The sequence below is a fragment of the Lolium rigidum genome, chromosome 3, assembly GCF_022539505.1.
Source record: "Lolium rigidum isolate FL_2022 chromosome 3, APGP_CSIRO_Lrig_0.1, whole genome shotgun sequence".
Taxonomy (NCBI): Eukaryota; Viridiplantae; Streptophyta; class Magnoliopsida; order Poales; family Poaceae; genus Lolium; species Lolium rigidum.
This window is the reverse complement of record NC_061510.1, coordinates 68,616,255-68,625,142: the sequence shown is the minus strand read 5'-3', so window position 1 is coordinate 68,625,142 and position 8,888 is coordinate 68,616,255.

The following is an 8,888-nucleotide window of genomic DNA, read 5'->3' as shown; positions in this document are numbered from 1 at the left end:
CACCAACCTGATAGTGTAGCCGTTGACGAACTCAGACAACATCAGGCCCATCTTGATAAGTTCAGTTTTGAAAGGTGAGCAACCGAAGTAAATTCAGAAATAAGCAATAGATTTGACCAGTAAACAACTTCAAAACTACTCTATATAGCAATGGTGATCATAACTTCCTACCAAAGGAGACTCGTGCTACATTCAGATACTATATATTGTTTCTTAAGCATTTCGTGTTTCATCTTTGTATTTCTAACACTATCAGTTGTGCAAGGCAAAAAAAAAGGTCATGCAGTGGTAGACAATAAAATTCACCAGAGATAGAATAAATAAACTGACCAGGGAAAGCCACAACCCTTAGGCGTTATAGACATCGTGGTACTTGCTGGCTGTGTGTACAGCCCTGTCTCCTTTTCCACTGCAGTTTAGCGCTACCCTACACCATCAGGCAACATCGGACAGAGCTTCTCTAGCTAAGCAAGCGGTGGGACGTCTCCAGGTTAGAGAAGTGTTCGAGAAAGAGATCAGGATGTGAAGGAGTACCGGATCCGATGATTGCCACGATCCCTTTTTCTTGGCCCTTCGGGAAGACCGCGGCCGGATACGTTGTTAAATTTAAGCTGCTAGAGCCGCCATTAATCGGCGCCCGGTAACCACACCTTGGTGACCGTGATCCCCTCGTCATGCTTGAGTGATTCCGTTTCCTCCGTCCCTTCCGGCAACACAGAAAGCGCCAGGGCCGAGAATTCGTGATGCACCACGTCCCGGGCTACCATACGCGACATTTTGGCCGTTTTCGTCGGGCTAGGTGGTCTCAAAAACAAGAAAAAAAAAGTTTTGACATGCACCACGGAGAGACAAAAAATCGTCGGCCATGGTGCACCAGCAATCACGGCGCGACTTCAACTTCGTCGGCCATGGCAACTTTTCTTGTAGTGGCTCCCCCAATAAAAATTGTTGAAGTCAAAGGAAAACGAACTCGAAGAGTCCAGAGGATCCAGGATTGAGCCCGGGGACTTGATCCTGAGTACAGTAACGTTGTCTTTCCATCGGCAGTTAACCAACATCGATTTATCGAGTAAAACTGGGCACGTTACTCCTATCCCTTACGTACTAACGTGTTGGATAACTACATTCGAAGTTTCAGAAGATCCGATATAAAAAGATATTAGATGATAGAGACAATTCAAAAAGCCTCGACATCAGAATCTTCGAGTAGACCGACTTGAGTCTATGCATGGTTCCAAGCATCCGTCCCTAGACTCGGGGGCTACTCCCACCGGGAGTGCTGGACGCGCACCCGATATCAAGAAAATTTAACTTCATGACGAATGAAGAAAACATCAACAACAAAGACATACGAGTAGTATAATTTGTCCAGCGCTCCGATGGGAGTATCCCCGAGTCTTTGTTCCTGATAAATTTAAGGTTACAAAGGACGTGAAGATTCAATTTTTTCGACAGATAAGAATATTCGGATGAAGACAATTATAGTTCCTGCCCGAAGCTTCACTTCGGCTAGTCACTCGGGGGCTACTGATGTGGGCATTACCCTTCGGGTAACCAACATTAGACTACCTCCCACGGCCCAACTGGGGGCCCATGAAGATTACCCAATATCCGAGGTGGGCCTACATGTTGGTTCCGGAGGAGGAGACTTACTCGAAAGAGGCTACTTGATGGACAAGGCAAGAAGATGCCATACAAGGAAAGATTAGAATAGATGTCTTTGTAACTTAGTCGAATCCGGACATAACTCTCGGGACCTGGCCTGCTATATAAGGGCCAGGAGAGGCCCCGCAAGATCATATCTAGAGCCTAGAACCCTTGCCTCTCGGCGAGACCACCACCATAGCCTATCGGCTACCCCATTGTAACTCGATATACTTCAATAATCAAGATTAGACAAGCAAGAATTAAGGGTTTTACCTCATCAAGGGCCCCGAACCTGGGTAAATCTCTCTCCCCATTTGTTTGGTTACCGATGTCGCGTGCTAGCCTGCAGGATTCCGTCAACCCTAAGCCCCTCATGGTGGGCATTGCCGGGGAGCATCCTCGACAACCCGCAATCGCCGTGCCCTCCGGAGGAGAACCACCACACTCCTACCACTCTAAAACGCTGCATACCAAACAACACCTTCAACAAGGAAGCGACGACGAAGTCGCTGCTGCCCGGACTAGTCCTAGGGTTTCTCCCAGTACGCGGAGGGAAGTACGTTGGGGTAGTACACCCGACGCCCTTCAAGAACGAAAGGTGGCACCCGCAGGCGCCACCGCGCCGGTGCCAGACAAGCCAACAAGGATTTTTCCTGACCCCCGCACCACCCACCCTCAAACGATTCAGAGTGCTCCACCCAACCAGCCGCCCACCAGAATGCACCACCGCGGTCTTGAAGCCAGCCCCGCCGTCTCACTGTAGTCACCGTCGCGAGGCCTAGCATAAGAGAAGGAGAAAACAAGGTTGGAGGTAGCAGCACCGTAGCCGTGCGGGAGGGAACAACCTCCATCGCTTGCGCGGTAGCCGACCGGACATGTTAGCAGAGACACACTTGGCCCTTCTGGCCCGACCAGGCCCAAACTGGCCCGATCAGGCCCAAACTAGCCTGCAAGGTCTCCGCCAACCTGATCCAGTTGGCTGGCTAGCAGCGCCGCCACCTCCCCTCCCTGCTGACCAACCTCTGCCCCTCCAGGAAGCGTCGTCAACAAGCTTGAGGCGGCCCGCCCAGACCTAGATGGGGCCCAAAGGGCCCAGATCTGGGCCGGGAGGGCACTGTCGGCCATGCACCGGCGACCGATCGGCCATCCTCATGCCACCACGCCGCCCCACCACCAAGAAGCTGCGCCGCCACCACGAAGACCATCCGGCCACGCCGGACCCGCATCAAGCCGAGGAGCACCGCTGCGGGTGCTGTGTGCCGCGCCACCGTACCCCACGCGGGGGATGTCTGGCCGCCGCCGGCCACCAAACAGGCAATGCCCAGCGGCCCACGCCAGCAGCGGCGAAGAGGAGGAGGGGACGACGGGCGCTGGTGGCTAGGGTTGCCCCTGCTCGCCCGCGTGGGGGCGAGATAGGAGCAAGACGAGGTGGGAGGAGGGAGGACAGGGGCGCGGATGCCGTCGAGGAGGGGCCTGGCGGCGGCGACGCAGGAGGAACCCTAGGCACGGGGGTTCAGGAGCGAGGGGGTTCAGGCGGACTCACCAATGTTTCTTACTGTATTATAATCATCGATCGGAGTTACAATACATGGAAACAATTACATGGAGAAACGATGTTTATTAGTCTATAATAATCCCGCCGGGCAGCTGCGACAAGCTCAGGTGATCGGGTTGAAGGAGATTAGCTTGCTAGGCTTGCCACACGCCTCTGTGCGCACCACCGCGATGAACGAGCCTCTCTCCCCACTGGGGTGTACCGCGTGGATTACCAGCCCATAGTCAAGGTCTTGCTTCTCGACAGACCACACCCGTTCGAAACCTAACCCGTCGTGCGAGTGCTTGTTGTGCTCCACCACCGCCCACCACCCGAGGGTCGTGATATTCGGGTTGTATGGATATGGGATGAAAGTCCAAGCCGTGGCGGGCATGGCGACGACGCAAAGGACGGCGACAAAGCTGATGATAAGAAGGCTGGTCCTCATGGTTGCTGGCTTGGAATTTCTTGTAGGCTCTGGATCGATCAATGGGGTTGCAAGCTTGAGATCTATTAGATCAATCGAGGAGGCTGTTGTGGTGTTGTGATGGTTCACGGCAAGTGAGCTAGGGCACTTTAATAGATCGCTAGGACGTGGCACAATTAATTGAGTGTATATCCCCAACTTGGAGATTTGACCCTTTATTTTAGATTTTATTATTGTATCGCTGGAGATAGACTATACATTTACCATGTATTATTCACTGCTATAAATATATCATGATATTATTGTTAATCGTTTAATGTAGTGTATCCGTATTGATTTGGCATAGATGTATGTGCATATTCGTTATTAGTGGGTATATCTTCTAGTATTGGTGTACAAACAACAATCAATTCCTACCAAAGTACTCCAAAAATAAAGATATGGGTTTTGATATTGGCTTCGCCACGCTGAGGAGGATGATTGCCATCTCTTAGATAAGCTCTGCTCGAATAAAGGTGGTGGTCCTCGGATTTCTCGCGCGTCAGGACGAAAATCTTCTTTTTGCATGTCCGTCTCGATTTGGCTGGATGTTGAGTTTCGGAAGGCTCTTCATGCAAATGTAACAGTGCTCGTGTCTGGAGTTTGCTGGTTTGGGAGGTATTCGGTCGTACGCACACATGCTTTTATTCCGACCGTTTGGTTCCGGAGGGAGCGACGCGAAGCTCTGTTCTATGTTGCCAGTAGATGACATTCTGGTCTATGGCGTATCAGAGACGGAGAATTTTTTGAAGGCCAGATTGGAGGACTAGCAGTCGAGTTGTGGTGTTGTTGAGGGATTTGTTTGGTTTTCTGGGTCTTGTAACAACAGTATGCAAGTGGGGACAGCATCACATGTGAAGTTCCTACCTTTCAGGGTAAAAATTCAAGGTCTGGCGCCTTAATTGGTTATGCTTGGTAATGGTTTTGTTGAGAGCGAGGACTATCTCCAGGGTAAAAATCTAAGATCTTTTGATCGGGTGACGACGGCGCTTGGACGACGCTTGTGCACCGTTTTCTTGTTGGAGGCGTCGCTGGTGGAGAGCCTGGATTTCAGGTGATGTCTTGATGGTGGTTGTGTTGTTGTTGCTAGGACTGGAGTTCCGTAGCGGGACTTTTTTTCTTAGTTTTCTTTTCTCTTTTAGCTGTGTGCATCCGTACTACAATTAGGGTATTACGTTGTTGCAGAGGTTGGATGCAATCGGTATCTATCAATATTAATATATTCCCTTTATCAAAAAATGTACTCCAAAAATATATGGATATTCCAGAGTACTTTGGGTATCAAGTTGATTGTTTTATGCACGTTATCTTACACGGTTTAATTATTTCTTTAAACAATAACTAGTAAATTGATCCGTGCGTTGCTACGGATTGATCTTTTAGTGCATACTTGTTAGGCTGTAGAGTTCTTGATGGAAACAAGAATTGTGCTAGCCTTTAGGCAGTGTTACATTCAAGAATAACGATTTTTTTCTTGAGTTCTCTTTTTTTAATCATTTTGAATCTTATTTTTGAAAGGTGTCGACGATGATTATTTTTGAAACGGAGGTAAAAGCTTTGCCTCATCCATTCATTAAGCAGAAGGTGTCCGGTTTTTAGGAGAAAACCGGGCAAAAACCGACAACAACAACCGTGCCAGAGCACACCCACAACCACACGCACACTGCCACAATGGCACACCCTGGCTACCCACAAATGCTAAGAAACTCAAGCCGGCCCATGCCAAACATATGACTCTTCGGGAAGAGACCGACAGCTCCGCTTCTGAAGACAAGCCTCGGAGAGGAGATGCGCAAGACAAGCGCCGAATAGGACCTTCACCGGGTCGTTCCTCACAGGTCATCGTACACCGCCCGAGGGCGTCTTCGACTTCACAGCAAGAAGAGACCACCACGAAGACATTCGAACACGCCGGAACGGAGCTGACTAACTTGACCTTCTCGCAAACAAACCTTGGCGACCACCATCATCGTTGCCTCTCAAGCCTCCACCCGGAACACCGGCATCTCCGGCTGACCACCTGCCAACCAAGATGCCTTGTGTGTCGAGGCCACCGGAGGGCGCGAAGGGGATCACCAACTTCAAGAAGATTCCCTCAAGAGGGGGCACGACGAAGAGTCGATGCCGTCGTCCGATCCCGCGGGATCTAGGCTTTCACCCGAAGACGTGAACCCGAGTAAGCGAAGGTCGTAGAGCTCCACGACCGTTCCCCAAGAAGGATGGTGACATCCGCAGACGTTGCGTGGTCAGGCTTTCGCCCGGAGCAAACGAGCCACCACACCCTCATGCGGCCGGACATCGAGACGAAGACCGAAAACGCTGCTAGCCTGTACTCCGAAGACACACCTCATGTGCAGAAGTGGCGCCACCACCGCACACAAGCCACCACCACCACCACAACCAGACCAAGGAGCTCCGCGAGCTCCGCTGCCACTACCCGCACCGCGAGGGGTTGAAGAGCCGAGCCGCACCATTACTGGCGACCAAGATCTCCGAGAAGAGCACCACGAGTGCCGCCAACCGCCACAGAGAGGGAGCTTCGACGGACGCCAACACAGGGGTCCAAGGCCGAGCTGTCGGCCGCAGCAGCGCGAGCTCCCCGGTCCAGCCGCCCATGCAGCCACAACGACCGCCAAGCCACCCAGAGCACACACCGGGTCACCGCCCCGCTGACCACCCCCGCAGCCACACACTTGGACCCATGCGCGCCCCGCCACACCCCGCCCCACTGCACCACCGGGACAGCACGCCGCGCGCCTCGGCCGTCACAGCACCGCACGCCGGCGCCCCTGCCATCCCCGGACCAGACGTGTCGCCGCTCTGCCACCCACACGGCCCGAGCGCCGCCGCATCCGCCGGGCCACCGCCACGACCCGCCTCACCATCAGATCGGGGTGCACCTGCCCTGGATCCGCCACCCTACGGTCCCGGAGCCACCGCTCCGGCGTCCTAGCTCCGGCGTGCCCAAGTCCGGCGCCGGCCCGCGCCTCCGGTCGACGAAACTGCCCCACGCAGCCTGCCACTGCAGCGGGGAAGGGAGATCCCGCCGCCGCCCACGACGCGCTGGATTTGCCCGGCGACACTTGCCGGCGGCGGCGACAACGGCGGGGGAGGAGGGTGGAGGTGGAGCTGCTCCCGGTGGCTAGGGTTGGCACCCAGGTCGCCCGCGGGGAGCTACCGAGGCGCCTCTGGTTGGCAACGATGATCATATCATGCAGCCATTATTGATAGCATAAATTAACTTTTATACGCCTAAAGTATCCACACGAAAAGTACGCCAAAAGGATGAACAGAAGATTACGCATAAATTTGTAAAAGATCAAAGAATATATGATACCTTAAGGAATGAAGTTCTTGTCAGTTTGGATATCTCCGCTGAAAAATTTCTCTACATTTGTCCAATATATTTGTTCCTTTTGAATGTGGACAGAGAAACATTGCTTTCTTGCAAACAAATGAAATCAACAGCCCCGTGATTTTTTTTTTGAACAACAAACTTTAGATTGCTTAAGAAATTATATTCAGAAAAGACAGACCTATTCACAACGGTGTGAATGCAATCCACTTGTTCAATTACCATGACATAGCGTACCGGATATTCCATTGAAAATGTTTCTTTTTTCTCTCAGACTTACTCGTGCTGACGTAACTTATTTATAGCTCGTAACGATGCTGCCTTTGGCTCGGCCGTCATGAAATCTGAATATTTTATGATTTGCCACACTTTTTTTCGAAGTGTCTATTATTTGCCACATGACCACCACATGTCAGTGAGACACAAAATGACAAATGATACAAGTGTAAAGAAAAGTGTGGCAAATTGTAAAATATTCCGGAATACTCCGCATGTTATGTGAGGTGAACATGCATAACTATCAACGCGTGACATGATGCGAGATGTAACACTGGTAGAAAAAAGGCCATCGGTCGCGGTGCGCAACTGCCATTGGTCGCGGTTGCGCAACCGCGACCAATTAAGCGCGAATAAAGGCCCCCACCCTTTAGTCGCGGTTCCTTACGAACCGCGACTAAAGGCGCCTCCACGTGGCCGCTAGCAGTCCGTCGGGGCGGAGGACCTTTAGTCGCGGTTCTCCTGGCCAACCGCGACTAAAGGCCGCCGCAGGTTTAGGGTTTTAGCCCCCCCCCCCCTAATCTGGTTTCTTTTTAATTTGTATTGTTTTATTTCTTTTGTGTTTTATTTTAATTTTGAAGGAGTTTCACATATTCTACGGTACTACATACATGCATATAAATGTACAATTTCAAACAAATTTGACATTAGAACCAAAAAGAATTCAAGAGGAATATACAATATATATTCAATATCGGATGACCACATATACAATTTTGAACAAGTTTCCATACATAATTTAGTGCATATAAAGTTCTACGTCCTCTACATAGTGTTCTCCTCTAGGATCGATGACTTCCCTCGCGATCCATCCAGCTAGTTCCTCTTGAAGGGGTCGGAAGCGAGCTTCTGGACTAAGCGTCGTCCGGAGGTTAATCCTCTTGATGTTGTTCTCAGACGGCTGCCGCTCAGTGGTGTATCTCCGGATCCTCTCACAAACATAATATCCACATAGATTGGTCCCCGGTGGCTGAATATCCCCAGTCGCAGTCTTTGCCCTTTTAAATTGTAGCTCTTTTTTGAATTCACCGACCTTTTGATCTACGAACCGTCTCCAAACCCTACGAGGCAAAGAAAATTAAATGAACAAGAGAGTTATTAATTAGTTACTTGATATTAGGAAATGATGAACGAAATAGGCCGATCGATATAAAGCGCAAACGAATGAAAATAATTACTTTTGCATCATTTTTCTCATGTCGGCCCAAAGCGCCGGATCCATATTCAGAGAGTCGTGGACGAGAACTGTGGAGTTCTGAATTTGAATTACTAGCAGAATCCAGTGGAACCTGCGGACATGATACATGCACAGTCATGCATAACTCGTCGATTAGCCACATACCATGCATGGAGTAAACAAAAGAGAATGTGCTCAAGACAGAAACACTCACCCAAAATGTAAAGGAAATAGAATATCACTTTTGAGTTCCTGTTTTATAAGAAACCACCACAGGTCTTCCTCCACGTCGGCGGGGTGGAGTTCTAACACATGTGAATTAACGATGTGTGGGTCAATGAACCCAACATCATGGATGCGCCTTATTCGCATTTCCCGCTTCTTCAATCTGCATAATAGCGTACACAACAAGATAGTTAGGACAATATATATA